This window comes from Nannobrachium achirus (assembly GCF_963921795.1).
Source record: "Nannobrachium achirus genome assembly, chromosome: 14".
In the NCBI taxonomy this organism is placed as follows: domain Eukaryota; kingdom Metazoa; phylum Chordata; class Actinopteri; order Myctophiformes; family Myctophidae; genus Nannobrachium; species Nannobrachium achirus.
The window spans coordinates 53,893,882-53,901,945 of record NC_137821.1 but is presented as its reverse complement, the minus strand read 5'-3'; positions in this window follow the sequence as shown (position 1 = coordinate 53,901,945).

Here is an 8,064-nt window from a genome sequence, read left to right as displayed (position 1 = left end):
GGAAGAGCCTCTCCCCCGGCTCCCACTTCCCCCCCGTCCCTCCGGAGACCCCCTCAGATCCTCAGACCAACGTACCAGGTCGGGCCGGCGTCTCCCTACTCAGGAACCCCCAGCCCGCAGGCCCAGAGAGGACCGCGAGCAACCCCTGTAGGGCGCTTGGAACAGACTTTTGGGGACTCCAGGCCTTAGTTTTCTTCAGAACTGGCTTCTCTGTGGCTTTTTCCCTTGACAGGGAATCCGGAGTCTGTTTTGCTGTTATTGTTTTATTCAAAACGCGCATCCCCTCCTCTGCCTTCATTGTCATAATGCTTTATTGTTTTACTCAAAACGTGCATTCCCTCTGACATAATGCTATGTTGTTTTATTCAAAACGGGCATTCCCTCCTCTGCTTACTTTGACGTAAAAATGTTTTGTATTCACAAAGGTTTTACTGGTCAAGTAAATTGGTCTGTCCTCCACTTTCTGTGTGTTTCTTCCTAGTACACCACCTAGTGGACACGAGATGTGTCGAGTGTTTTGCCTCTTCAGGCTGTCTCTCACTTTCTCACAGCCTTCTTTCCTCTGTTCTTCAGTGTGTAGAGATTTCGCCTTTTCAGGCTTATGTTCTCTCAATTCCCCTTAGCAGTTCTTTCAGTCACCACTAGAGACCAACCTCCAGCTAAAGGTAATCTGAAGTCTCCGCTTTCCTTGTTGCTCTCCTCCTTCTAAAGGTTTCCATGAGCCCCCTCGGGACTTTTTAGACCTTATGAGCTAAGAGTAAAACCTGTACGCCTCCACAGGGTTTTTTTGGAGTCGTTTGCTGTAGGTTAGAGTGGACTTTTGCCCGCACAGGCCTTGTTTAGTCCTTCTCTCCTTGTCTTCCGCTCCTGGCCACGAGGTTCGGTTCCAGCCCTCTTCAGACGTGCTCGGTTCCTTCCTCGAGTCGTCCCCTTCGGGCGGTCTCTCGGCCACGGGCACGCTCCTTTTCCTCCTCGGCTCCGCCGGCCTTCCGGGGCGCACTCGGTTCCCTCCCCGGCTCCGCGGGGACCCGAGGTGCGCTCGGTTCTCCTCCAGGCTCGGCCCTCCCCTTCTCAGCCACGTGACCGGCCCTCCTCAGGTGCGTTCGGTCCGTCGCTCGAGCCGTCCCGCGAGGACGGTCTCTGGTTTTTAGGTACGCTCGTTTCCCTCTCCGAGGTACGTTCGGTGTTTCCCCCGGCTCCGCGGGGACCCGACACGAGCTCCTTCTCCACATGACCCCGCTGCTTCTGGGTTGCGTTCGCTTCCTCCCCCGGCTCCGCTGGAGTCAGAGGAACGCTCGCTTCTCCCCTCGGCTCCGCCGAGGAGAACGTCACGTGCCCGTCCAACGTCATCACGTCAAGACGGACAGACATTGTAAGCCCCCTCTTGGGGCGCTTGTTTTAAGGCACCTGGCCTCCCTCGAGAGCGGTGCCGATCAAGTCTCTTCGCTCTTCTTCCCTGACAGCCCTTCTCTTGATTTTTGGTGCATTCCCAACCGGGATCTCTCGCACCGTATCTAGGGGGTTTCAGGCCGTCTACCGGCTTACCCCTCTGTCCTTCAAGAGTTCTCTTCGTCAGGGAGACAGGCTGCATACAGCCGCCGGTTACTCTAGGGCGCGTGGAGTTTTTTCCTTCGTAACGAGACTCCATCCTGTCCCTCGTTCCCTACTTTAGGTAGGGTTTCGACCCGCCCAAACCGGGCCGGTTTGTTTCGGTTCTTGGAAACCCTCTTTTTCAAGTTGCTGACTCCCGCCAGTCTTCTACGTTGAGGTGAGGGTGAACGCTGGTTCACCTATCTGGTTTTAAGGGACACGTCTTCACTAGTCTCCTTCTTTCCTCCTCACCGTCCTCCTATCAGGTTCACCTCCCAGGGGAAGTGTACGAGTACACGGTTCTCCCCTCGGCTTGTCTTTGAGCCCCCGGGTCTTCGTCCTAGGGGCCAGGAGGGCGCTCGGACCCTTTGCGGCGCCAGGCAGTCAGGTCACAAGCTACCCGGACGTCTGGTTGAGTTCGCGAGCTCCGTTCAGGAGGTGGCGCGTCACATCAGGTTGGTTCCCCCTTCCTCAGAGTGCCACTTTTCTAGGGGCATTTCTGGACTCGCTGCCTTGGTCTAACGCCCCTCGTAGGAGAGGATAGAAAAGTTTCTCTCCTAACACAGCCTTCTCCCGGACAGAGTACTCAGTCCGTTTCGAGAGGGCCTAACGCCTCAGGGGTTTTCTTAACCCTAGCCCTGCACAGGGTACAACCGGGACGTCTCCACGGGAGACCGCTCTAAGGTGGTTGTTTTCCCTTCGGATCCCGCCCACCGAGGGTCGCGCTCTGGTGCAGGTTTCTCTCTAGACCTCGGAGGTCTTGCTACCCTGGCAGCAAGCCGACCTCCGGTCGGCTGGAGCCAGGATGGGAGAGGTGTTTCACCGTAGGGTGATCACCTCGGACCAGCCTTCAGGCTGGGGCGCGACTCTGGAAGAGCGCAGTAAGGGGCCCTCGGGGCCGGGGGTGCGAGTCCACCTTATCACCTACTCAGAGCTGATGACGGTGTTGCTGGCCGTCGTCGCTTCGATCCCCTGATCCTGGGTGGGCACGCCCTCATCAGGACGGTCAACACCACGACTTGGTGTTTTTGTCAACAAACAGGGGGGGCTGTAGTACCGAGAGCTAGACAGGTTAGCTCGGGCCACGACTGTGGTACCCAAGTCGACTACAGTCGATCAGGGCCTCTCTTGTTCCGGGCTTCCTGTTCAGCGGGGCAGTTCTGCTGTCCAGGGGTAACCACGTTACGAGATCTGGTCCCCTCGCCCTCGGTGGCGGAGGAGATTTGGATCGGGTCTTTGACCACCAGGTGGCAGACTTGTTCGCGTCGTCAGAGAACGGTCAGTGTTCTCTGGACCTTGGTCCGAGGGGGACTTCCCCACTGGACCTAGACGCTCTGTCTCGCAGCTGGCCGCAGGGCCTTCGGTCTGCGGTTCCACCGCTAGAGCTGTCTCGTCCGACCCGCGTTAGGGTCAGAAGTTACCCCCCAGAGTTGCTCTGGGTGGCGCCGAATCAGGGGACTGGGAGTTCCCTGATAGCGCCTCTCCTGGTCGGTCGACCTTGGCGCCTACCTCTACTCGGGGATAGGGCGAGCTAGGCGTACCAGGAGTTTTTTCTCCCGGACCCCCAGCGCCTAGAAGGGTGGGTCTGGCACTTTTAAGGGAGTGGCGGAGGGCCGCCGCCCTGGCCTCTGCGGTCTTAGACAAGATGCAGAGGGCCGGGGCCCCTGGTACTCTAGAAGTGTACACGGGGGTTTAGGAGGCCTTCGCCTCTTGTTACAGGTTGAACCGCCCTTCGGTGGTTCTGGCCCTGGCGTCCTTCTGGACTTTTGGACTTTCTTCTGTCCGGTATAGTCCAGAAGCTGGCAGCCCCTACTTTTAGGGGCTATGTGGCTACCTCGAGGGTTGTCGCCTTGGGTTGGAGGGTTCCTATCCTTCTAAGAACCTTTGGTTGCCTCAGTTTGGGCTGGGATCAAACGAGGCGCTGCTGCGGCTAGACCGTTGGTTCCCTCTTGGGTTCTAGAGGTGATCCTAAGGGGTCCGAGTCAGGCTCCTTTGAGCCTTTTGGGAGACTTTCTCCTTGGAGCCCTTTCCTAAGTCGGCTCTTTTCCTGGTTCTGTCTACAGCCAAGAGGGTCAGTGACCTTCACGCTCTCTCTGTAGCTGGGGGCTGTAGGAGGTTTTCTGGTTTTGACCGCAAGGTTTTCTCTAACCTTTCCTCATGTTCTTACTCAAGAACGGGAGGATTCAGGAAGTTCCGGTGGAACTTCTGGCCTTTCTCCCTCCTCCTTTCGCTTCGGAGGAGGATAGGAGGTTGAACTGTCTTTGCCCGGTTAGGGCACTGAGAGTTTACTGTGAGAGGACTGAAGGCCGCAGACGGTCTGGTAGTCTGGTAGTCTCACTTGGTAAGTCCACTGGCAGGACGGAGATCGCGGAGTCGTCTCTGTCTGGGTGGATTGTGGAAGCCATTGTTTTGGCTCATGACAGTGCGAAGGAGGCTAGGCCCTTCGGCCTAAAAGCCCATTCGACTAGGGGAGTTTCCTCTTCTTGGGATCTCGCTAAAGGGGACTTCCTTTCAAGAGGTGTGTTTGGCGGCTAGCTGGAAGTCGCTTTCCACTTTTGCGGCTTATTTTCACCTGGACTGAGCGCCTCCTTCTTTGGCGCATTCCGTTCTTGAGGTGGCCGCTTCCTCCCCTTCCCTATGAGGTGAGACTCCTAGTAGTGTTCTCCCTCAGGTTGTTTTGTAAGTGTCTTTACACTTTTTCTTCCTCCACACAGACCAGAGGGTAGTGGTCGTGGTGGAGGGGGGCCCTTTTCCTGGGTTAACCCTTCGGTTGTAACTTGGGGCAGACTAGGTTTGAGGTGGGTTCCGGTGGGCCTAGTCTGTAAGGGTTCCTTAATTCCTTTTGGTCGTTTCCGCTTCCGGGAGTTTATGTTTCCCATAGGAGTGGAGTGCTGACTGGAGATTCGTAAACAAACAGTGTTTCGTATGAAACACCTGTTTGTTAAGAATCGGAAGGAAGCACTCCACTCCGGTGAGGACCCTGTTCGTGAGTTTGCGCAGAGCTCTCTCAAAGAGGGGGAACATCCGGCGGATGGGGAATTTATAGGGGTCCGCCTCCAGGCGGGTACGTCATTTGACGGTCATACCCTTCGGCCAATGGGAATTGTCCTACGGGAGTTTATGTGAGTGATTCTGTTATTCTTGGTTGCCGCTAGCGACACCCATAGGAGTGGAGTGCTTCCTTCCGATTCTTAACAAACAGGTGTTTCATACGAAACACTTGTGTTTGCAGGATATAATCTCTCCAGAGAGTGTCTGTCATGACGGCGCCTCTCTCTGCATGCACTTGCAGCGAGCCATGCAGCAAAGCTAAATACACAACAAAGCATCCTAAGAACAAGAAAGCAGAAGAATATAATCTAGTTAGTCTGTTGATCGCTAGAATCTAGTAATATGAATGAGAAGAAAAATAAGCAGAAAGCCTTTTTTTTTTTTTTCGTTGATCGTAAGGTAATTTTAGTAAGTAAGTTTATGCTGGTGAGGCATTGCACATTATTTCAGAATGTCTTGAGGAAAATACGATTATTTTGTGTTGATGTTGTAGCCTACATTGCTTGCAAATAAAAATAAATAAATGTCAAAGTTATTTTGTATATAAAAACCAACTATATACTGGAATCCTCCTTTAAAGGGCCATGAAACACAAAATCACTTTTTCTATAAATATATATTGTATCAATGAGTCACTTGTGATAGGGAGCGATGATATGTTTCAATTGGCCCATATGCTTGTGGTTTCAGAGCTTTCTGCCGTCTCTGTAGCTATTTCTGTGAACTTCCAGTTTCTATGTAGAAAAGAAATCTTTGGCGCCACTCATTAAATATTAGCTTCTGTTTTATTTCTGTGACGTGACGTAGGCATATCTAATTAATATTAACGTTTGTTTTATATAAAGTCGTATCAAGGGGGGCGTGGTTTCACTGTAGGCTGCTTGCAGCCAGAGAGCAGAGCCAGGGACTCCGTCAACAGACCGCTCACAGTTACACTGTTGTGCCTGCGGCTGCTGTCTCAACCGTGGGGCAGGGCTGTTGCTGTTCGACTCAGTGGTGGAAAGTAACACTTGTTACATGTTGGAAGTATATTAATACTGTGATGTAGAAACACTCTGTTACAAGTAAATGTCCAGGATTCAAAATGTACTCGTAAATGTAAAAAATAAACAATCTACAACTACAAGCTCACAACATGTCACGAAAGCGTGGCGGCTATTTTTCGTGCATGGACGTTGTGTGTGTAGTGTGTGTGCGCGCACCACACAAAAACAGTTGTCACACACACACACACACACACACACACACTAGTCAGGAAATATAGCCAACAGCGCTAGCGCCTAGCGTCCATTCTGCTCCGGTAAACAGTAAAGTTAGCCATGGATAAAAGCTCAGGCAGCTTGTTTGTAAAATACTTGCACATTTTAACTGGTTATAGAACATGGAGTTGCCGAATGTTTTTACACCTCCAATGGCTGGTTTTAAAATCTGGTTCCGAAATGCAAAAGCAACAAGTGCGGACAGCTTCTCTCTGTGGCTACACTTCAGAACACAACGATATGCACGCATTACTCCTCCCCCTCCCCCCACAAAAGCAGATAACCAAGCCTACATTTTAATTTTCTTTATTATCAAGTCTGATAAAACAAATAAAGAGGCGGGGTTTCTGACCCCTTTAACACATTGGCCGCCATTTTAACATTGACTGTATGGCTCTCCTGCCATTTTGTTTAAGCATTTTATTCATATATATACATTTTCCTAAATTCCCTGTTTGCACGAAAATGTCATACAGTGCCTGAAATGAAAGAGCACATCCTCTAGTCTCTCCAAAAAATATTATTTTGTATGTAGGATGTAGCAATCTAGAGTTTTAGCCATTTCAAACCCCTTATTTTTTCAAAATCCAGGTGGAAATTCAAAATAATTTGAGTTATTGACCTTTTTGTGAATGATCCGTTTTCCAGTGGATAACTCACTTGATATTTGTCTTTATGGCTTCAGGCATTATCAGATAAGTGTACTAATGTAATTGTGTAATAGGATTTTTTTTTAGAATTTTCTGTTGCAGAGAGCGGCCAAATCAAGTTGGGCTCCCATCGACTTTAGTGATGAAAAGTGATGAGTCATCACTTGTGTGGGTGTTGTGGTGACCCCGAAGGTCGCCCACTCGGGCGCCCTAGCTAAATCATTAGAGCATGCCCTGAGCTACATCTGTGCAAAATTATGCACTTTTAGACTGATTAGCACGAGAAAAAAAACCCTAAGGCCTCCGACTAACATGAATACTCACCCATACGTGTATTGTTTTCTGAGGCTATTTCTAGCCCACAGAATGTTTTTTGTGCAAAACAAATGCCTGCAATGGATTCAGCATCATGACAAACCCCTAGTTAGACCCCTCAGATCCTCTTTAAATACCCAGAAAAATAATCTTTTTCTGGGTATTTTCCTCCTGTATAGAAAGTCAATGGGAGCCCATGTTTCAGGCATTAAGGGGTTAATTGCGACCGTAAGGTCGCAGTTTAGTATCAAAACCTCCACCGGCCGTCCGTCACGTCCGTCACGTCACACGTCACACCTTTGCCCTGCTCATATCTGGGCTCGTTTGTGTATTGTATGACATCACGCCACATCATCGGCTGAGGACTGTGTGATGTCATCATATCTCCATATATGGAGACATAAGTTGCTCATGCCCAAATATGGGCTGGTGAGGTCAGACTTAGTGTGATGCGCAGGTTATCTCCATATATGGAGATTCAACTTCAATGAGTAACCATGGCAAATCACACCGTACACAAATGACCCTTATATAAGACCGGCATTATCTACCGACAGCTGCTATAAGCCAACCCTGGCGATAAGGTCTGAGTCGAAGAAATGCTTCTTTCCTGGCAAGAATTGCCCCTTTATACTGTAGGGCTCGTTTGTGTATTGTATGACATCACGCCACATCATCGGTTGAGGACTGTGTGATGTCATCATATCTCCATATATGGAGACATAAGTTGCTCATGCCCAAATATGGGCTGGTGAGGTCAGACTTAGTGTGATGCGCAGGTTATCTCCATATATGGAGATTCAACTTCAATGAGTAACCATGGCAAATCACACCGTACACAAATGACCCTTATATAAGACCGGCATTATCTACCGACAGCTGCTATAAGCCAACCCTGGCGATAAGGTCTGAGTCGAAGAAATGCTTCTTTCCTGGCAAGAATTGCCCCTTTATACTGTAGGGCTCGTTTGTGTATTGTATGACATCACGCCACATCATCGGCTGAGGACTGTGTGATGTCATCATATCTCCATATATGGAGACATAAGTTGCTCATGCCCAAATATGGGCTGGTGAGGTCAGACTTAGTGTGATGCGTAGGTTATCTCCATATATGGAGATTCAACTTCAATGAGTAACCATGGCAAATCACACCGCACACAAATGACCCTTATATAAGACCGGCATTATCTACCGAC